Below are 24,782 nucleotides of genomic sequence, written 5' to 3' on the forward strand. Positions count from 1 at the left end.
GTAAAAAAATTATAAATATTTCAAAAATGCCCTAAAATAAAACAATATGGAAAAGAAAAAAATGTAAATATGCAGAATATTGAAAATTCCATGCCTCTCTGATACAAAAGTAAAATTACATTCATGGTTTCTTGGTAAAATAAAGAATTACTTGATGAAAAATCATTTATTTCAGAAATATACCAAAAGTAACTAAAAATGTATTGAGACTGTCATTCATATAGGAATATTAATTACTGAACTATTCATAAGAACCAATATGTAAAATCAATGCAAGGTAAATAGATAAATGGAAACATGTAAATCCTCACAGTAAACTGTTGATCAGGAATATTATATTTGTGTTGCTAGAAATTGAACTCTGGGCCTCACACAGGCTAGGAAAGCACTCTACCTCTGAATTATTATCCCAGCCACATTGAGCAAGTAGGATTCATGAGAGCACTAAATGTTACAATAAATGTGTACAAGGAAACCTTTAGCTAATTGAAAGTAAGCATAGAAACTGTAAAGTGATTTACAATTAATATTATATTTAAGTTTTTGCACAAGTAAATTCATGAATCCAAAACACATATAAGTCATTGCCTAGAGGTATGTGAAAAATAAAAAAAGGAAAGACTGTTAGTGGACACTAATTTCTTTTTATCTAGATTACTTTCTGAAATTAAATGCTGGGGATGGTAAACATGTGAATATACTAAATGATAAAGAATCACACACTGAAAATATTTATAAAGTTAATTTTAAGTTCACATGTGCTTTCTAGAAATGAAAAGACAAATAATTGATGGAATTCATAAAGCAGCCAAAATTAAAGCCTGTAAAATAGGAAAATAAAAATGTAACTTATTACTGTTAAAAAAACCCACTGAGTTTTCATTATGAGATCCACTTACATTTATGTGAATATACTGTGACTTTTTTAATTTTCATTTTTACTTTATAATTTGTAATAAGTAAATAAGAAAACTAGGTCTATACATTAACCACTATTGTAAAGTAGTCAAGTTTTAATATTCTTAAATGAATTAATATTTATTTGTGTGTGTGTGTGTGTGTGTGTGTGTGCATGCACCAATGGAGATCAAACCCAAGTTCTTGCACAAGCATGGCAGGTGTTTGACTATTTTGCCACAACCCTTTAAAATGTATATTTTTAATCTTGGTTGTCTCTCTCTCTCTCTCTCTCTCTCTCTCTCTCTCTCTCTCTCTCTCCCTTTCCTTCTGTCTCTCTTTGTCTCTCTCTTAGACCCTCACTCTCTATCTTTCTCTCATTCCTTCTGTATTGTATTTTTGGTCAGAGAGGGCACCCTGGGGTCATTTACCAGTGCACTATATCCCTAGTCCTTTTGTTTTTTTTTGGCAGACAGTTTTTTTCCAAGTATATTAGGCTAGCCTCTAATTTATAGTCCTGGGATTACAGGCATGTCTTGCAATATCTGTCTATTTATCTCTTTTTGAAAGATATCTAATGTCAATTTTCAACTGTATTTTATATATATATATATATATATATATATATATATATATATATATTTCTTACTGAAAAAGTGAATATTTATTATGTTCTAATTAACATTCTGCTAATTATTGATTGCTTTTGCTCTTTAATAAGCGAAAAAAAATTCACATGATTAACTAGTATCTTCTAATACTTCACATATATGCTTTCTTGTATTGCCTATTTATTTTATGTAGAATATAAACTTGCTCTCCCTGATGATTAGTGTGCTCGGTCTCACACAATCCTCAGTTCTCTGGACTCCTCAGCCTCCTCACTCCTGCTTTTGCTCTAGTTCAGTGTCGGCAATCTCTCTTACCTATGCTCTTGCATATGTCATGGGTCTTACTCTAACATAGCAGGGAAAAAGTCTGCATTAACAAAGCCAAAAATCGTCTATAACTCATAGCCATGTTTTCAGACAGAAGAAACTATGCATAGGGACAGTCAGATTTATGAAAAAGGAGTCACAAGGCTTTTACTAAAAGACCAAATGAAACCTGAGAAATAACATCCTGAGCATAAAGTTTCCTGACATGTTATTTACACATAAGTTACATGAGTAATTCACAAAGATGCAAATTACACAATTTATCATATTGGTAAAACTGGCAATTTTGGAGGCTGAGGTCAGAGGATTACAAATACAAAGCAAACTAAGCAAGGTCATTCAATTTCCAATAATGCTTTCTTAAAATCTAATAAATTTAGGGGGCAGTGGAACACTCCTGTAATCACAGAAATGGTGAAGGTTGAGTCAGGAGGATTGCAAGTAGGAGCCCAACTTCAACATCTTAGTGAGGTCCTATGCAACATAGAGAGACCATGTCTTAAAATTGAAAATTCTCAGGCTGTGACTCATTGGTAAAGTGTCAATGGGGTCAATCACCACAGCCCTCAAAATGACTAATATCTGAAATTTACTAAAAATGAATTAATTATCTAATAGTTATTTAAATTACAAAATTAGCACTTAGGTGAAACAAATATGGCCTACAAGTTTTTTAGCCTCTACTTTAATTTCTATTTGAAGGAGATAACTAACAGTTGCAAATCAAAGGAACATGATATATATTGTAAATAACTGATGAACTGTAATCTCCTGAGACCAAAACATATACATTACTTCTAGTTCATTATCCAGTTTTATAAAGCCTAATTATAATAGTATGGGTTTAATAAACAATTTTATTAACAAATATTAATTTAGTAATAAAATAAAAAACAAATGTGAAGTCTGAATTTTGCTGTGGATGGACTTTTAATTTTAATTTATTTATGTATATGTGATACTTAGAATTGAACCCACTACCTCAATTTTGCTCAGCAAGCACCAGGCATGATGGTGTACATCTATAATTTTAGTAAGTTGTGATGGTGAGGCCAACCAAATAAGTACAAGATTTGTTGTTATGATGGTGAACTTCTATAATACCATAGCTCAGAAGGAAAAAGCAGGTAATTCTCAAGCTTAAAGGCAACCTCAGAAATTTAACCAAGAAAAAAAAGTTTTTCAAGTAACTCAGTGGTTAAGTTCCTCTGGGTTTAATTCCTGATACTAATGAAAGTACAAGACTAATTGGGAAACTTAGGCAGAGATGATTTTGCTCAATTATAAAGCACTGCTAAATTTTATCCCCAGTACAAAGAAGAGCAAAAATAAGAAGAATAAAATAAAGAGCCACACATTTACTAAAGTCAATACCACAGTAAAATTAAAAATTAATTAATTAATTAATCAGGGCCTTTTGAGTACTGATTTCCATTGGTGAATAACTAATTTGGCACTAAGTACATGCTAGACTAGAAGATACACATCCTGAAACTTTTGGTTGCACTCTGAAAAAAAATGCGAATTAGTAGAATTAAACAAGGATTTTTGTACCAAGCCAAATGTATGTGTGTGGGTGATGAAAAAAAATGTTAAACACTTCAGTCTGAAGACACTCTCTATTTTTTACATGTTTTTCTTAAGAAATCTCAAAATATGTGTCAAACAATATAAAGAAGAATACTAAGAATGCTTACCACATAGTGAGAGGGTTTTTTTTGTTTGTTTTTGTATTTTTATTTTTCAGGTTAGGCTTTTTGAGGAACTAGGGACATATATTCTAAATATGCAGTTTTATATTTTGCTTTCAATATCCATTAAGAAAGTAGAAAATGTGTATTTCTATTGCCTTTTATACTTTTGTTTATACCTTTAGTTGTCTATTTTCTTGAGCTACTTTTCTGGACCAGCAATTATAAATAGTTGGATTTTTTTTTTCTGTTCACTAGTTCTGCTGGGCTAACCTTTCATGACTGTCTTCATTCTGTCATGCTAAAGGTCTCTCAAAATATCATATTTTAATGAATGTACACTGAGTAAATTATGAGCTGCTTCTAATGGACACATTGTGGTAAAATATTAATTACTAAAACAACTCATAATCACCTATGAAGTAGTCACACTACTATTTTCTTTAAAGGCTTATCAGATGTGATGATAATCTGAATAAATACAATTAAATATTTATATTTTGAAGGAAACTAAATTTTGTCATGGCCTATTAATCATAAAATGACAAATTTGAGTACAAACAGTAAAAAGTGTGTCTGAAATTAGCTACATTGGAGTCATATAAGATTGAAGAAATATGAACTTATTCATTTTTAGTTACTACATAGCTACAAAAATATTAAATGTTGTAAAACACTGTCATTAACATGATATATTCTTAATTTAATAAGTACAACAGAAAAAATTATAGAGAAACATTACCCCCCCAAAAAAAAAATTCTTACCACAATAATGAATGGAAATATATTTCTGTAAGAGCAACATACTTGTATTTGCAAGTTTAAAATGACATCAAATTACAACATGCAAGATCTAGCTGGGTAAGGTGGATTAAGCCTGGAATCCTAGTAGCTCTGGAGACTGAGGATGGAGTATTTGAATGTCAAAACTATCCTCAGCAACAAGGCACTAAGCAAATCTGTGAGGCCCTGCCACAGAATCAAATACAAAAAAGGTCTGGGTGTGAGGCTCAGTACTCCAGTAGCCGTGAGTTTAGTTTCAAGGTATTCCCACCACCAATCAGAGAGATTGATGGGAAACTTTGAAGAAACCAATATCAATGAGGTAGAAAAGTAGAGAATGGGACAATAAATTGATCAAACTACATTCACTTGATGAAACAAATGATAGGAAAGTAGCCAAAGAATATATATATATAAAACAGTAGAAAAGCTCCTTTTATGAAAAGCAGTTTTTTTAGTTCCAAATAATAAAATGTATCCCTATTAGGTTCATAAGAAAATAATAGTTAAGGCAGAAGTTATCAAAAGTACCTAAAAGCAAAGAGAACATGTGAGTATCTAACATGAAGAGAATGGTTTAGCAAAGACCACCAATAAGTTACATCACAAAAGAACAGGTCTCTCTCTCTCTCTCTCTCTCTCTCTCTCTTTCTCTCTCTCTCTCTCTCTCTCTCTCTCGTCTCTCTTTGTGTGTGTGTGTGTGTGTGTGCTAGGGATTGAACTCAGGGCCTTATGCATGCAAGGAAAGCACTCTACCAACTGAGCTACATCCTCAGCCCTGGAAACTAGTACTGAAAAAATGAATCACAAATAAACTTACATACTATTCAGAAATTTGACATTGCTTTATCAACCTGATTCTTACACTCAGAAAAGGCAGGGAAGTTTCCATCATGTTTTAAAGCAACATTGTTCAATGTTCTCTTAATTCCTACTTAATTCTGATCACATTATCATGATGGAAATTTGAATACATAGATTTAATTTTCAGTAATTTCTGATTTTAATATAGCTAAAAAATTAAGTCACTTATAGGAATGAAATAACCAGAAATTATTTCTTACAATTATGGATTATTTAAATACAAGACTTTCATAGTGTGAATGACTGTGAGTACATAAACTTTTATCAAATTGATGAAATAGCCATACTGCCTATAAAAGTCTAAGAGAAAATTATTTCTTGCATTTTATCAAATCTTATAGCATAAAGTGTTCTTTAGCTTATGACCACGAATACTTCTCTTCTGAGTTGGTGGGATACAAAAGATAGATAAGCCTTCTGACAGGGAAGATGATAGTATAACAGCAGGGAACTACCCTCAATTCCCACAGGGTCTGAGAACCATATTATATGATATGGAAGACCCTCCTATAGACTGACTATTCCAAACATTTTTTGCAAAGATGTAAAAAAGTCAGTTTGTTGAACAAAATGAGTGAAGTGGGTTTGTGCCACTGCAGATGAGAATAAGTTTTAAAAAAGCAACAAAAGTGAGTTCAGGACTGGTCATTCTAAGACTTAGCTGACAAAATAACCACCTAAGCTTATTTGAGAGAATCAAATTCAGATGAACAGCAGAGGAAAGAGGCATACCCAAAGGGATATAACAGTATCTATTTTTATTAAATTTTTATTATTATTTCCCACAATTATAGAGTTCTGAATCACCTCAATTACTATTTTCTTGATTTTTTAAGTTCCATCATTACCCTATACATACAACTCATGCTATTATCATTACCTTGTACATACAACTCATGTACACTGAATTTACCCTTGCATTTATGAGCTTATCATTTATCTTTTTCTCTGTATAACAGTATATGTATGTGTATAATATTATCTAACATTTCCAGGGTTCTGCCATTAAAATTTCTTTGATACCACCTCCATGAAATGCATTTTTGTCACTTCAGTTTAGTACATCTAAATGTTCTATTCCATGATGTTGGAAAAGATGGGGCTATTGCAAGGTCTTTCTTAGTTTTCTAATTATCCACTAGAATTAAAGATCAACCTTGGTGCCTCCAGAGGATTTAATTCTCATTCACCTTTTTTATACACATAGTGTTTTATTTTTTATGGAAGCAGCAATAACTGTATTTAAAAGGTGAATAAAAGATTCTGATATGGACATGGTGCTTTAGAGGTCCCCAAATCCCTAGGGTGGTATTCTGACACCACCTTACCACTGAAGCATCTTGATTGCATTCTACCTTGGACACTGGTATTATGGTTCCACTGAAAGTGGTTCATTAATTATGAATATTGTTCTTTTTCTGCTCTCAATACTCTTGGAAATGTTGGGATTCATGATAGGTTTAGAATCATAATTTTCAACACACTTATCATAGACCCATTTGATAACAAGAGACAACACATATCTGAGAAGAAGAAAGAAGAGAAAGAAGACCATTCATCAATCCTAAAGACGTAACAGAATAAACTCTGGGAATAAAATAATAGTCATCGAATACATTTGTTTAAAAAAAATATTTTAGATGGTCATATATTACTGCCTTAGAAAAGAGTGATGTAAATGCAATTTCAATTATTAGAGTAGTGACTGATTATTTTAAAGAGAGTATCAAAAGCTGTGTGCAGTTGTGCATTCCTGTAATTCTAGAGTCTTCTGATGTTGTGGGTGAAAGATTGCTAGTTCAAAGCCAGCCATCCTCAGCAACTTAGTGAGGCTCTAAGAAACCCCACAAAACCCTTTTTCTATATAAAACATTTTATAAAGGGCTGAGGATGTTTCTTAGCAGAAAAGCATTCCTGGGTTCAATCTGTAACATGAGACAGAAAGAGAGAGAGAGAGAGAGAGAGAGAGAGAGAGAGAGAGAGAGAGAGATGAAGGGGTAATCAGTGAAACTTTCAGGGTCAAGGATATAAACAATTAAAAAACAATAGTGGGTTTGTTGATGAAAACTCATCTATATTTATTAAATGCTGCATTCAGAAATTAGTATGTTCTCAAACATATACAAGTGAGAGAGGAGTCCTACTGTAATGTGTAAATAGGAACAAAGAAAAGATTTCACACAGCTTTAAACTGACCCAGATGCCCACTTTAATTTGTGATTGGAATTATGTTCAGGAGATAGATCGTTCAGGTGTTTAAAATAATGTGTTTTTATCAAGTATTTATAAAACGAGATTAAGATATAATATAAATCAGGCTTGGCAAAAGGGAAATTGTTCAAATAATAAATATATACATAAACACATAAACCAACATTGAAGAAGTTAACATTCGGGATAGTTATACCATTATATAATCACTAGTAATGTAAACACAATGACAAGAAAAAGTGGTAAATAAAGAAACAAATAAATAAGTGAATCAATGAATGAATAACTAAAAAGTACAAAGATTTAATGTGACTGCAATTGTAAAAGAGAGCTTGTAGCCTTGAAAAAGTGTAAAGGTACTTCGATATGGTGTTCGACTACATACTGAGGCATACCTCATGAACTGTCAATTCCACTTATAGATGGGAAGAGTTAAAAACAGAACCCACTCAACTGGCTCTCTCACTTGGGAATAGTGCAACAGTTACCTTTTTCTTTCTTCCCAAATTTTATTTCTGCTTCCAAGAACACTACCCCTCTAACCTCATGATGCCATTGTAGACTTGTCGCATCTGAACCCTTCTGCTGCTCAAGTTTTTTTTTCTTTCATTGATCTTTTTCTCCCTACTCCCATATATTCCACAATTTTAATGTGTTTATTTTCAGTTGTAGTTTAACACAATATCTTTATTTTATTTATTTATTTTTATGTGGTGCTGATGATCAAGCAGAGGGCCTCTTATGCGCTTATGTCCAGAAATCTGGAGCTGAGCCCAGCCCCTCCACCAATACTTTTAAAAAAATAATGTCACTTACATACTTAGCATCCACCAGTCTTACATTCTGATCCATCCATTTCCTGCTTTTTGCATGAATAATTTTGAAATTTTTTTTTCATTCAGACATCAATCGTCCAGAGTGCTCAGAATTGGAAGTACATTTTACAGAATATTAGAGGTCAATTTCAGAACATTAAAACTTTATATAATAAGATGCACCTAAAGCTGAGAATAAAAAGAAAATCTACAGACTTCACTAGTTAAAATAAAAGGTCAAAAATTCAGGAAAATGAATAATTTTGAAATGACAATTTCATAAAAAGGAGAGTAAAGGGCAGAACATACAAGCAAAAACAAAATTTTCACACCACAAAAAAATGTCCATCTGCATAGAGTGTCATGTATGGGTGCTTCCATAAGACAAATTAAATTGAAAGAGATATGAGTAATTTGAGATGTAGCAATAAAATATTAATTGTATATAATAGTAATATATATGTACCTGAACCAAATATGCCTCATTTAATAATAGGTATATATTACAATAAATAAACTCTAACCTTTTTAAACTTTTTTTTAAAATTTATCTTATTTATTTTTATATGTCATAGTGAATACTGACATCTAGAATTTTTTATTGCAAAATGTTCAGGCTACATATTATATTTACTTGAAGTATATCACTGAACAATAGATGAATTTTACCACACATGGTTGCACAATATGAACTTATGGAAATAAGTACATACCTTATAATAATATGAATAAATAGATATGTGTAACTAATGTAGAACCTTTATTAAGAAAAAGAAAATGAAACAAAACAAAACAAACAACAATAATTTGAAATTTAGAGAAAGTGTGAAGTGTTTTGCAGAAATAGAAATATGACATTCTTTCCTAAAAAATCATTGGAACAAGAAATTATTTTGGGGGAAAACTATATTATATGCTTTCTTTTTTTTAAAGAGAGAGTGAGAGAGAGAGAGAGAGGGAGAGAGAATTTTTTTAATATTTATTTTTTAGTTTTCGGCAGACACAACATCTTTCTTTTTATGTGGTGCTGAGGATCGAACCTGGGCCGCACGCATTCCAGGGGAGTGTGCTACCACTTGAGCCATATCCCCAGCCCCATATATTATATGCTTTCTTAATACCAGAAGAAACTCATTTTCAGAAGTAGTATACATTTCAATATAAAAATAAAATACAGCTGTGGATGGTATTACACAAATTATCACAATGACTTGGGAGGTAGAGGCTGAAGAACCAAAAGTTCAAAGAAAGCCTTGTCAACATAGGAAGGCCCTGATCCTAATAATATGTAGTTAAATGATAGCATAAGGCTACAGATATGTTCATCCATGCTGGTGAAACCAGAAAAATAGGTGAAAAGAGTAGGTACATTCAAAATAAAATAAATGCTATAGTTTGAAAAAATTGCTTTGTTGGGATCAGACAAAATTTTAGTTTCATTGTAGTGGCTCCTGTTTTCTCCACATTGTCTCAAAATAAAACATAAAAAGGACTGGGGATGTGGCTCTGTGGTTAGGACTCCTGGGTTTATCTCTCAGTGCCAAACCAACTAAGGTGAACAATTTCTGAAAGATTACAATTATGCCAGTGTACATATACATGTAAAAATATTAGAGAAAATTTGAAAATTAATAAATATATTTTTTGAAAAAAGTGTTAAGGTTCTTCCAAAGCTCAACATAAAAATGACATACAATCCACTAATAATAATTTTGGGTAGCAAAGCAAGGCTGCACATGTCTATGCTCCAGTGGCTCAGGAGTATAATAAGGGAAAATCTCAAGTTCAAGACCAAGGTTTGGCAAATTTGAGTGAGATGCTGTCTCAAAAAAGGGGTACAGGTTGGTGTATAGCACAGTGAAAAAGTGCCCATGGGTTAATCTATAGTGACTAAATAAATAAATAAAATAGTAATAATAAATCTGGCTAAAAAGTGCCATACAATCCAGTAATAATATTTCTGGGCATACATTTAAATAAATTGGAATACTTTTCTCAAAGAAATAACTGCAATTCCATTTTTATTGTAGCTTTATTCACAGTATCTAATGAAAAAATTAAATGCCACTCAGGCATGGTGGGAAATGCCTCTAAACCCAGGGGCTTGGGAGTTTGATGCAGAGGATGGAGAGTTCAAAGCAGCCTCAGCAATGATAAGGCACTAAGCAACTCTTTCCAAAGAAAATGAAAAATAGGGCAGGGGATGAGCCTAAGTCGTGGAGTGCCTCTGAGTTTAATTCCTGGTATGCACCCTCCCAAAAAACACCCTTTAGGTAAAAGGAATATCAAAAGATTTCTTCCAGCTTCACAGCATCCAACAACTCCCCTTAGATGCTACACACTTATAGTTCAAACTGATCTCTAGAAGAGAAGACTCAGATAATGATACTTTCCAAATAGGCTAAGAGACATTGATATCTGTGGACCCCTTTTGTCAGACTGTTCTAAAACTAATGACTGGTAAATATGGGAGGCTGGAATGAGAACACAACACATTTAAGTTCTTCAAAGGGGAATCTTAACTCAAACACTGTGATATCTGAAACCACAGTTGGAGATAAAATTAGACTCTTTGCTTCACTGATTTCTGGGTTACTAATTAAATCCAAACAGATATTGAAAATGTATTAAGGCTACTGGTTAATTTCTATGTATAACAGGTTATTAAAAATGTATCAGATTATGTCTGGAGTTTCGGCTCAGTAACATAATGCTTGCCTAGCATGGGTGAGGCACTGGGTTGGATTCTCAGATCCACATATCAATAAGTAAAATAAAAGTCCATTGATAACTATTTTTTTAAAAATGTACCAGATTTCTCACATGGCCTTTGATGTTCAGATACACTATGTACTCTAGCCTTTGTGATTAAACTTCCTTATAGTTTAAATAAAGTTCAGTCCCATCTTTATTTTCCTCCACACTAGGACAAAGATGTTTCCTGGAAATGTTTGGAATGCTTCTACAGGTCATTTTAATAAAATGGTCTTACACATATGGAGGGAAAAACCTCAATTAAGGTCCCATTACATTTTTAAAAAGTCTTTAATTGGGACTGTGAGGATGGCCTTAGTCCTGAGCTTAAACAATTCCATTTTAAAAACTCCAGTTTGAAACATGAAGTGGCACCAGCCACACACACAGAGTCCTCCAGTATGGCCTAAAAAAAGTTACTTCCCCTTAACTTGATAAACAGAGGGAAATATCTGGCAGGCTATACTTGCCTGATAAGAGAGAGAGACAAGAAAATCAGAGTGCAGACTACTAGACCAGGTTTCTGACCCCAGGGTGAATGATGTCATGAAGAAATCCCATGAGAGCTAATAAGAATTAAAAGAGAGGTTAAAGCCTCCAAATTTAGCATAAATAATAGAGCTAATGAGCAGGGATTTAGCCAGCAGAAACTAGCATGCACTCAAGCTGAAGAGCCTGATGAGGACCTGACATCCCATCACTTGTCATTGTTCTTCTGATCCTCTGCATGATTTTCTCATGTCTCAAACTCGACCACTTCATCTGAACTTTGGTGAAAGCCACAACTTATCCATAGGTTCTCTCCTCAACCTGTTGTCCACTCCAAACCAGAAGAAGCCTGCCTTGGTTCTGGACCTGGTCACCATGGTCTGAGTGAGTGTGCATCTGCTAGAGTAAAAGGCTAAGGCTTAAGAATTTTGTTCTGACATTTAAACTTAGTATACAGAGGGAATGTCTGTCACTAGCCTGTCATGTTTAAGTTACTTTTGGAGTGTCTAAAATTAATCTAGACTTCTTAGCATTAAATTAATCAACCTTTATTTTTTTTGCTATGAATGGATTATCTCTATTACAATGCCTAGCATTCAGGATAGTTATTTTCTTGAGTAAGAACCTATAGAGTATAACTGCATTGAGCAATTTGAGTGAATAAAGCATTAAAAGGGGCAGAAGCATTTGGACATTTTTTATTTCTCTCTTTGACTGCATATGTCGCAATTTTGTCTCTGGTGACTGGGACACATTGACTATATTATTTTATTAAGAAAAGAGTCATTATTTTTAATGTCATCTAATTTTTTTTCTGATTTTTTCTTATGTGAAAGTCTCACAACGATAAAGCAAAATCTTTTAAAACTGCCATCCAGTTCTTGGAGAAAAAAATACAAATAAAGCATGCCTTTAAACAAAACATGGGAAAACATAAATATGTTGAAACTGAAGTTTTGAGATGAAACTAAATTTCCCATTTAACCAATTTTCTCTGGAATCTTGTCTCACAAGTTTTGAAGAATAAAATCTCTGAACTCTCAGGGAAGGTAATATTAAAAAGAATATAATTCATTTTAGCAAGAAAAAAAAAAAACTCCCAAAATGCGGGAGAGGGCATGTTAGCAGAAGAACCCATTTTTTGTGTGTCAGTTTCGAAGTTTAAATATGGTTTTTGGCAGTGCTTTGGTTAATATCTATTTGAAATGAGTATTGAAAAAGGCATTTTTATTACCAAATAGGCTCAAGTTTGTCCTTAATGTATCCCATCCTCCTTCCAGTGACTTCCCAATGGGTTCAAACCAAGGAAAAAGAATTTGGTTGAAGGTATTCCCATAAATGAGTCTCAAGTGTTTTTTTTTTTAATTTGAATAGGCTTTAATGGTGCTCATTAACATATTTATCCATTAACCTTCAGGTGTGGTTAAATAAGATGTCCATGATACAGCTGCCTTGTAATTTTACTATCTATTTTATTTTATTTTTTCTCAATCAAGTTGAGCAAGAACCCTGCCTTTGAGAATGTGAAGGGAGCTGGAAATTTGGTATTTAATCTCAGACCTATTAATAGCTAAACTATCAAATAACCATTCTGGATTTGAGATACTTCTTAGTCTACATTTAGAAAGCTCAGGAGGAATGAGGATATTGAGTTCAAAACCAGTTTGAGAAACTTAGTGAGGTTCTAAGAAACTCAGTGAGATTTTTTTATCTACATAAATATATAGAAAAAGTTTGAGGATGTGGGTCAGTAGATAAACACCCATGGGAATAATTCATGGTCTAAAATAAACAAACATATAACAACAAAAATAAAAACTTAGGAGGAACAAGAACAGGGGTCCCCAAAAAAGCCACAGCTTCTCCTACACAGGAACACAACTAATAAGGTTGGGGTCCTCTTCTGATGATTATCCCAGTCTTCACCACATTTTCTGGGGACATGCTGAGCTAATGGCACACAGATGCCCACATAGGAATTCAGGAAGGCCCTGAAAACCCCATACAATTATGGAACAAAAGACTTGAGGTCTAAAATACTGATCTAAGCTCCACTATACTATTCAGAGAAAACTAAAGGCTAAGCTGCCAAGGAGAGAACCTCTATCCACCAGACTCTGGAGACAATTATGAGGAGTTTCCAGCCAACATTGCCAATCCCAGTGATTTCAAACAGCCTCCCTAGCCAGTCATAAAAAAAGAACACACACTTACCATTTTCTGGATTTCAGGATGCTTAGTGATCCCCTTATATTTTTTCAGCTCCAGTGTAGCACAGAAAACTGGAAGCAGAGAAATGGATTCAATGAATGGCAGGCTCCAAAAACAAAAGGAATAGAAGACTGTGAAGTCCGTCCCCTCATCACTGGCTGTGTCTTGATTGGACAGTTCTCACCCAAGAGACAGATTGGAAAGGGCGTCGGGAACTTCCTGCAAAATTGAGCCTGGTAGTGACACCATTGGTTACTGGTGACAAGTCTTACTTTTCCACATGTTGAAGTTTGAACATTAGAGAAGTATGTTGAGGCAAGCATACAAAGCAGGGATTATTTAGAAAGGGGTATCATGGACTTCTCCCAGAAGGGAGAAGGGGGGCATAGCTGGTATCAGGGTATCCCAAGAAGCAAGGTATTCTGCCCATTTTGTATGTCCTATGCTTCCTTTGTTCTCCTGCCTTTCCCCCCATATCTTTCTCCTTCCTGAGGACAGGTCTAGGCCCAAAAATGCTTGGTGGAATGGCCTAAGGTTGCAAAATAGGTGGGCTTTAGGGGGAAGGGCAGGATGGAGTACAAGGACACATTAACAATCTTAGGGCTCTCTGTAGAGAGGGGAAATTCCTGGGTCAGGTTACCTTGGCAACAGGTTGGATCAGGGGCAGGTTCTTGATAATATCCCTCAGAGGACAGTCTCCAACTTCCCAGATTCACTCAAAATTGGCTTCCTAGATTCAACCTGACTCGATTTACCTATCTACACTGACTGCCTGTCTAATACAGGAGGCCTACTGTTTGAGTAATAGTAAATTTCATCCAGATCAGAATTTAATAAGGACACAAAGACAGGTTTTTGTCTGCTCTGTTTTTGTTGCTCAAACACTCTGGACCTACCACAAGCAGGGGTGCATGCCTATAATCCAAGCAACTGGAGGGGCTGAGGCAGGAGGACAGTGAGTTCAAAGCCAGCCTCAGCAATGGCAAGGCACTAAGAACCTCACTGAGATGATGTGTTTAAATAAAATAGAAATAGGGCTGTGAATGTGGTCTCAGTGGTCATGTGCCCCTGAGTTCAATTGCCAGTAGAAAAAAAATACTGGAGATCACACCCATGGGTATTATTCTTTACACAGTCCCAGGACCACAGATGAATGGATTGATGGATGGATAGAAACATAGACAGTGTCCTGGGGAAGGGTCTCAAATTCTCCTGTGTTGGCTTTTCAAGTAACTGATGTTACAATATTACAGGAATTTTCCACAGCCTAGGAATATTTATTATGATTGTGATTATGATTATGATTTTTATTATTGCTGTGAATTGCATTAAGTGCCTCAGGATAAAATTATTTCATGGTTTACTCCCAATATTTAGACCTAGCCAAGACAGAACTGCAATTATATAAAAATTAAATATCACAATTACTTTAAATTTTTATTTAATATTTCTGTTCTCTGGCCTTATGAGAAAAGAGCTTGAGACTTCAGCTCATAAGTTATTCCCTGGGGCAGGATTGTCCTTACTCCCTTAAAAAAATGGGGCAAAAATAAAGTTTTAATGTTGCTAGTTTAATAAAATAAACAAGAGGTGAATGGTGCAGGTCTCTAGATCTCTCAGTATTCCAGAACCTAGAGAATAAGGAATTAAAAAATAAATTACTTGAAATTTTGCCTTGAGTATAATAATAGAATTATGATGTCTGTTTTTTTTTGGTATGGGGTACTATGAGAATATTAGCACAAATCACAGGCATTATGTCGATATATATTTCTTTCTATAATTCAATACAGCCCATCAACAGAGTCAACTTCAAATTTAAATAAAGAAAAATTTAATTATTATTTCCAGGGTCCAGCCCTAGCAGGTATCCAGGTGTCCTGAAGTATGAATGGCATTGGGTACTGAAGGATACATGGCCTCAGCAAAAGAAGAGGAGACAGGATGACAGGTTGCAAATTACAAGCAGCTTTCAGAAGAATCTGATGCCCATAGAGCGGCCTTTATTTTTATACCTTTTTTAAAAGTATTTATTCATGAAGTTAAAATTACATCAAAGCCAAAAACTTCTTTCATTTATATAATTTTCAAGAGTTGCAATCTTTTCTGCCATATATTAAATTCATAAGATATTGAACACATTGTTTAAAATATGTTCCTGTAACCTTTGCCAATCATGATTAAGCATTTACATTTTCACTTCAATCACTAAGTACTAGACTATGCAACTTGACTACGTGTATCATGACCTATTAACGTTAAACTTTAAAGCACATGTATAATTATTGGTAAGCTTTTTTGCTTCTAAACTAAAGTCCTAATAATACACACTTAAGACAGTGAAAGCCTATTACTTAAAAGCCCACTCCTCTGAACTGACTCTAAAATATATCTATATAAAATTTTACATTATTCTCTTTTTCCAAAGTAATTTTCTTTTTTCACATGACCTATTTAACTGCTTTTTAAAAGAGTTTCTTTGATCCTTCATCAAATGATGAATTCTTATGTCTTTATAATTTTTAATTAAAGAGCAGGCTCTGCACTTCAACTCATTTGCTATTAGGATTAACTATGTGTTCCCTATTTTCATCATGAATTCCTGTGTAGGGAAAGAAGGCTCTGTTAGTAAAGGGAATGTATGTTGCACAGGTTGTGGCTTTAGAATGAGGGGCTTAGTGTAAATTGTTAAGCTTTTCTCAGGAACCTTGATTTGCAATCTTTTCCCTGTGAATTTCTTATGAAAAACACTATTGTTTGTATTGTCAAAGATACTAAAATACAACTCAGGACATATCTTATTTGTATTATTAATCTCATTCTGGGAATTTTCCTGCAATCTCAGGCAACATGTACTTTTATTATTGATTGTTATATGCCCTATTACCTATCTCATGAGTATCATAAACAAAACACTTAACATTCTCCATGGTACTGGGTTCCAGGTTGTGCAGCCCTGCCACAAAATCCCTTTTATTATGGGATATAATAAAATAAAATCCCTTTTATTATTATTATGCCACAGAATCCTTTTTATTTTGATACAGGATTTCACTGAGTTACCAAGCATAGGCTTGAACTTGTGACACTCCTACCTCAGAGTAGCTGGGATTATAAGTGTATGCAACCACATCCAATTCCCAAGCAAAATTTTAATGAATTAATTATAATAATATATAAAATGAATAATACATCATGACTAAATGAGATTTATGCTAATATTGCAAAGCTGGTTTGCCATTCAAAACACAATGCACATCACTATATTTGCAAACAAATAATAACAATCCAATACCCATTTTTAGTTCAAAAACAACAACAATAAAAACCTTAGGAATATAACAGTCTCATTCTGATAAAAGGAATAAAAAAAAAACTACAGTTAACATGCATAATAAAAAAAGATTGAATGTTTTTCTTTTAATATAAGGAACAAGACAAGGATGACCACTCCCATCATTTCATCCAACAATATACCAGAGATTCTGCTTAGATTAATAAGGCAAGAAAAAAAATTGACATTCAAGTGATAAAGGAAGAATTCAAACTATATTTTTTAAATGATGAGATTATCTATATAGAAAAATCCGATGAAATATGCCCCCAAAAAAGCTACTGCTAGAAGGTGAGTGTGGCAAAGCTGCATAATACAACAGCTAGATACAAAACTGAATTGTTCTATGTTAGCAATGAAAAATTTTACATTGAATTTTTTAAACATACTATAATAACACCAAAAATGTCAAATATTTCAGACAAATTTGAAAGGGATATGCAAGACTTCTACTTTAAAAGATTGCTGAGAGAAATTAAAGGAAATCTAAACAAATGGGAAGAAATAACATGTTCATTTGTTGGAAGACTCAATGATGTTAAGAATTCAATTCTCTTCAAATTGATTCATAGTCTCAATATCTCAGAATCCAAGCAGGCTGTTTTGTATAAACAGTTAAACTGATTATAAACTTCCAATGCATATACAAAGGACCCAGAGCAGTCCAAAAAAATTTGCAAAAGAAAAAATCTGGAATAAAAACACTATTACAAAGGTAAAGTAATTCAGACAATGTGGTACTGATATAAACAAGTAGATCATGATACAAAATAGAGGCCAAAATAGACCCATGTACACAAAAAACTGATTTTTGGCAATGGTACAAAGGTAATTCAGCAAAGAGACAATGTTCATTTTTAACAAATGGTGCTGGAACTAAATACCCATATACAAAAACTTATGAATTTTGACACCTGCCTTGCAACACATACAGAAATTAACTCAAAATGGGTCATATACCTAAGTGTAAAACTGAAAACAATATACCTACTCAAGGAAACAGGGGCTAACTTCTGTGATTTAGGGTAAGGCAAAGAGTTCTTAGATATGATACCAAAAGTGCATTAAAGAACAATTTGTAAATTGAATTTCATCAAAATTAAGAATATCTGTTCTTTGAAAGACACTGCTAGTGGAATGTAAAACATGTCAGACTGGGACAAAATATCATAAATCTAATAAAGAATTTGTATCTAGAATACAAAAAGAACTCTTAAAACTTAATAAGAAAAACAAATACCTCAATTAAAAATAACATACAAGATTTGATACTTTACCAAGGAATGGCAAAGAAGCACATGAAAATATGCTCAACATCATAATCAGCCAATAGAAAAATGCAAATTAAAATCACAATGAGAGGCTGGGGTTGTGACTCAGTGGCATAGCACTTGCCTTGCACATATAAGTAACTGGGTTCAACCCTTAGAACTGAAATGACTTCTGGCTCTCCACCTTCTGGACACCTGCAGGAGTGCACTTCCAGGCCCCGTGACAAGTCCTGACCAAAGAATGTGCATGGAAGAAGTTTGTGCCATTTCTGGGTGGGACATTTAATGCTAGTGAGAGGTTATCCTGAGATATGTCTCTCTGATAGGACAAACAATAATGCCCATGATGGTGTTTTCTCCATTGAGCAGAGACCTCAACCAAACTATCATGGTCGCATTATGTGAGCAAAATACAGTCCTTTTTGATTTTAAGCTATTGAAATTTGGGGGTTAATAACTATCATAGCATATTGTAGTCTATCTTGATCAATTCCACTGGCCTCCTATATCCATAATTCAACCAGTTGAAGATCAAAAACTTTCTTTAAAAAAAAAAAAACTACTTTGAGGGCTGGGGCTATAGCTCAGTGGCAGAGTGCTTGCCTAGCATGTGTGATACATAGGGTTTGACCCTTACACTGCATAAAAGTAAACAAATAAAATAAAGGCATGCTGTTCATTGACAACTACAAAAATAAAAATATATTTTTAAAAACTGCATCTATGGGATGGGGTTGTGGCTCAGTAGTAGAGCACTTGCCAAGCGTATGTGAGGCACTGGGTTTGTTCCTCAGTCCCACATTTAAAAAAATAGATAAAACACAAATAAAATAAAGGTATTGTGTCCATATGTGACTAAAAATATTTTAACAACTGCATTTATACTGAACATGTATAGACATTTCTTCTTGTCATTATTTCCTAAACAATACAGTATAACAACTATTTTTATAGAATTTACATTGTACTATGTTTCTACATAATTTAGAGGTGATTCAAAATGTATCAAAAATATTTATAGGTTATAAAAATATTATGCCACTTTGTATAAAGTGTTGAACATCCATGGATTTGGGAATCCAGGAGAGGTCATGAAACCAGTCTCTCAAGGATACCGAGGGACAATTGTACGTACAGTATGATTATTTACTCATTGATTCAAACATTTTTTCTGCCCAGCTGGTCAAGAACAAAAGCTCAAGTCACAGTCCCGAATATCCTAGTTTAATACATCTGGGCTGGGGAACAGACCTGTGCAGCTGTCTGGTTCTCCCAAGCAATTCTAGTGGACTCCACAGTCTTTCTTTCATAATAGACTAGTCACTAAGTAGACACTAATCCAAAATTTTAGATCCTATGTGGATTAGTTCATGATCAGTATTACTGCCACTAATAGTTCCAGTACTTACTCTGTGTACTAGACACTAGGCACTAGTGTAGTAGGCACTCTACTGAGGGCCACTTAACTAGGAACTTAGCCTGCATCTATTTCCTTATTTCTTACTAGAAGAAAAACTCACTTTTATTTAGGGTGGCACCAAAGAACACATATTCCTCCAAAACTGGCACTTAGAGTTTGTCACTACCATCCAAACACACGTGTAAGTGGGACTCAGAGATGTTATTTCACCTCAGGAGTCAGTGAGGTGGGGGTTAATGTTATTCTCATTTTACAACCAAGCACACTGAGGTTTAGAGAGTTTAAATGAAGTGTCAAAAGTCATACAGGTTTCTGTTGATGAAGGTCAAATGTGAATCCAATTAATCTGTTCTTTTGGTCTATTCTTGTTTGAATAGATAGCAAATATTTGCACAATTCCACTTAGTCTTCTCAAGAACCACAATGGGCAGGGTAACAGGTTAAAATTTTCTGATACCTGCCACCAAATGTTCTCTGATCATCTGGAGTCTTCTTTTGGGTCACCTCTCTGCCAGTTCCAAAGGCTAGCCCCTCTCCAGTCCAGTGGAGCCTGGAGTGTGAAAGAAGGTGAGACAGGTGGAGAAATGGTCAGTTTTTAGATGTCCATCTAGGCAGAACTCCTAGCAAAAGATTGAAGATAGAGGGCATGGAAAAGTCCAAAACAGAGAAGATTTGGCATCATTTCCTATATGAAATTTTGAGTAGGGACAATGTCAAAATAAAATCAATATACAAATGGTGTGGCTGGGGATGTGGCTCAAGCGGTAGCGCACTCGCCTGGCATGCGTGTGGCCCGGGTTCGATTCTCAGCACCACGTACAAAGATGTTGTGTCCGCCGATAACTAAAAAATAAATATTAAAAAATTCTCTCTCTCTCTCTCTCTCTCTCTCTCTCTCTCTCTCTCTCTCTCTCTCACTCTCTCTCCTCTCTCACTCTATCTTTAAAAAAAAAGATACAAATGGTAAGGCAGAAGAAGGCTTTGCAGTTTGCATCCAGAAGCTTCTAGAAAGTTTCATGTGTCTCAAGAGGGATACACAAAGGAACTTATTGTGGTAGTGAGACTAATGGGAGTTGCTGTGGGAGGGGTGAAGTGGCACTGGACTGAGAGCTACAGGTGACCAGAGATGACCAAGGGGAAATGGGCAGGGCAGCAAGTTTTCTAGCAGAAAATCAGCACCAGAAAAGTAGGGCTGGTTAACTGGAGGGTGCCTGGATTAGACTGAGTGGACCACCACTATTTAGGAGTCAAGCAGTTTTAGGCCCTCCAACTGTAGCCTTCTGAGCCAGTGACAGAGAGCAAGGAGGTCACTGTCCCAGAGGCTGGTGAGGGCTTACAGAGCAGTAGTTTGAGGTCTTGGATTCCCTTCCACAACCCCATACCTCCTTCATGAAACAGAGAGGAAGGAATTCTGAAACAATGAAGTCTTTTGGTGAACAACCTTTTAAACCAAGAGAACATGGGTCATGGAGCAGCCATTTGCAGGCAAGTTCTAGTTTCTCACAAAAGAGGGTTGAGTCTGGGAGGAATACTGGGGGAGTCACAGAAGCAGCTTAGCGCCACAAACCCAAGCTGCAGGGAGAGCGTGCTTATGGTTGGTCCTGCTTTGGCAGATACTGCCTTCCTCTAGGTCTCTCAGACAAACAAAGTGGAAGGCACCATGGAAATACACACTGTCTCTGGGCCTCAGCATCTTTACTTTTCCAATGAGAAAAAGGACACCTCCCCGTGTTAACAGGATGGATGAGGGGCAGAGCCATGAAGCAGGTTGGCAAACATCACAGTCTAGACAGGGAACCTCCATTCTCATCTTCCCTTCCATAATGCTGGCTTCCCATGAACACTTCCCATGACAGTTGTGCCTGGAGCCAGCTGGGACCAGGGTGTGGACTCAATGACTGGAAAGTGATTGACAAACCTCATTTTAATGCTCAAATTATATCATGTCACCAGGAGGTGTTTATGGATATTTAGTTGATTGATTGAATGAATGAATGAATGAATGAATGAATGATTAAGTCAGGGTCTATGGGAGTCATGGATATCAATGTTGTCCAGCGAGGCTCTAATATGCTTTTGGTCGGATTGCCTAAGTAGCAAAGGCAGTCATTTTTCTGTCTTCTTTTGAATGTCACCTTCTGCAGAGGACTCTCCTGATACCCTCATTAGGTTTAAGTGCCCACTACTCTGAGGTGGGAGGGTCACAAGTTCAAACCTATGCTGGGTAACTCAGCGAGATCCTGTATCAAAATAAAAAGGACTGAGGATGTGGCATTAGCCTAGCCACATTAGAACATTAGCTTAGCATTTGTGAAGCCCTGGGTTCTATCCTTTTTACAACCACCCACCCCCTCACAGTTTTGTATAGGATTTTGCACCTGTGTTCATGAGGGGTATTCCAACCTCTTGTAATGTCATTGTCTGGCTTTGATTGCAGGTTAATGCTGGCCTCAGAATAAGTTAGGAAGTATTTCCTCCTATTCAGGTTTCTTATAGAATTTGTATATTATTTTTTTTCCTACATGTTTGTAGGAATTTTCCAGTAAAGCTATCTGAATCTGAAAAAAAAATTAAGATAAGATTTTCAAGCTACAAATTTTCTTAAATATAAACCTGTGACTATTCAATTCAGGTTTTCATTGTAGGTGAGTTTGGTGGTATCTTTCTAGAAAATTTGTTCTCTTCATTTAGGTTGATGGATTTTTTGGCATATATCCTTTTCATATCTCTACAAACTATCGTGATATCTTTTCTTTCCTGATTTTAGTAATATGTATATTGTCTCAGTTTCCACTTTTTTTCTGTCTTCTCAAAGAATAAGTGGTTGGTTTTTGTTTTTTGTTCATTTGTTTTTTTTTTTTTGAAGGGGGCGGGGCTTGGGATCAAGACAGGACCTTACATATGGTAAGCACACACTGTACTATTGAGTTATACCCCAGCCCAAGAACCAGCATTTAATTAGTTTATTTTTCTCTATTGTTTTCTGTTGTTTATTTATTGATATTTCTGCTCTTTCATTATTACTTCTCTTCCCCCTTTTGTCCTCTACATGTGATTTAATTATTTCTTTTGCCATATTTTAAATTTTTATACATAAAATATGATTCTTTGAAGATTATGATTAAAATTGTTTCCTCCATGAGACATAACGATATTGCGGCACAGAGAAGTGTGCTTTAGCTCAGTAGTAGAGTGCTTTCTTCACACATATGAGGCACTAGGTTTGATCTTTCCCACCACATAAAAATAAAAAAATAAAGGTTAAAAGTAAATAAATAAAGATTAAATAAATGAGGAACTAGGAGAAACTAATGTCTGAGGTACTTACTTTGTTGAAATCTGTGGAAAAATTTCTGATAGCAAATCATAAGTGTTACTTTTGTTGTCACTTTCTTTTGCTTTTTTTGCAGTGTCATGGATTGAACTCAGGGATGCTCTTCCACTGAACTACATCCCCAGCCCTTTTTATTTTGGGGCAGGGTCTCAGTTGCAGAAGTTGACCTTGATCTTATGATTCTACTGCCTCTGTTTCCTGAGAAGCTGGGATTATAGGCTTGCACCCGTGTGCCCAGTTTTCTGGTGTTAGTTTTTTTTTTTTTTAGATGGACACAATACCTTTAATTTATTTATTTTTATGTGGAGCTTAGGATCTACCTGAGAAGAACATGACTCTCTGAGGACTGAAAGGTAAATAAAATTTGTGATTTCAAAGTGGTTTCCTGGAATTATTGAAAATTGTAATTAAACCACATCTAATGCAAAGGTGGCATAGAATATTTGAAAGGAACCCTCTTTTATAATTTTTCGCTCTGGAATATGATGTCAATATTGAGAAATTTGCATCCCCATGCAACTTTATATCTGGCAAGGGTGACAATGATGTAGCTCAGTGGTAGACTAGCTTTGTTTTCAACATGTAGTAATATAAATAAATAGGCCCAACATGTTGACCCCAGCTTTATTTTCCAAGAAAATTCTGGCTTAACTGGACAGGATATGTTACATTCCTTAACAAACTGTTTTCTGTTGAAGAAATGCAGTTTAAAAATAATGTTTATAAGAGCAACTTAAGTTACCCTGAAGTGAAGAGTTTTGTGACCCTGCTATAGACCAGATTCTGGAACTCAGAGAAATAAAGATAATTCTTACGAACCATAAAATCTGTTAGAGTTTATGTTTAAGAATTCAATTAGAAATGGTGAATATGAGCCTAATTAACCTAAAGTTTTCATGGCAGAGGATACTTGAGAGGTTGATGTTATCCTGCTTTCAGTCCATAGTCAAGAACTGTACCTGGTCAAGACTCTTTGAGATCTTTTTATAGATCTTCAAAAAAAAGTGAAGTTCTAGAGAGCCATGCTATTATCTTTTCAGAGAGAACACACTTTATTCTCTCAGAGTGTCACCCTGTTCTTCCTTCACATCACTTCTAATAAACTCACTGCCTGCCACTCTGATTGATAAGTTTTGAAAGTTATGTCTTGATTGAAAAAAAAGTTTGCATTTGAAGGGATTGGTCTTCATTCTACCTCAATTTTTCAGAGTGTCCCAGCCCTGTATCACTAAAAGATCCTTGCAGGCTGTAGGGCTATCAGAGACTCCCTGGAGTGTCTTCACTTCATAGTTTATATTGCTCTCTAGATGGAGAGACCCAGGGAATGATATTCACTAGACACTCCAAAAGAATTTAGACATGGTGGAGAGACCCAGGGAATGATATTCACTAGACACTCCAAAAGAAATTAGACATGGTGGCTCTTCAAACCTTTTGTCAAGCAGTTATGAAACCCACAAGTAGGACAATACTGGAGGTTAGAATGAGGACACATCACACAGGAAAGTCTTAAAGGAGGAATTTCAAATCAGATATTGAGATAAGGTGTCTGTACATGGGAAGACAGAGAGCAGAGAAAAACTGCTTATTTTTCAAACTGTCAAGTTACACTTGTCTGCTTTTCTCTCATGTGAAATGCTCACAAAGAGAAACCAAAATCTTTAATCTGACATCCAGTTCTTGGAAAACATTAGAAATACTGCATTTATTTGAAATGTAAAATAGAGAAAAGAAAACTGTTGACAAGAAAAAGAGGGAATGCTGGCATTA

Source organism: Callospermophilus lateralis, chromosome 11 (assembly GCF_048772815.1).
Source record: "Callospermophilus lateralis isolate mCalLat2 chromosome 11, mCalLat2.hap1, whole genome shotgun sequence".
In the NCBI taxonomy this organism is placed as follows: domain Eukaryota; kingdom Metazoa; phylum Chordata; class Mammalia; order Rodentia; family Sciuridae; genus Callospermophilus; species Callospermophilus lateralis.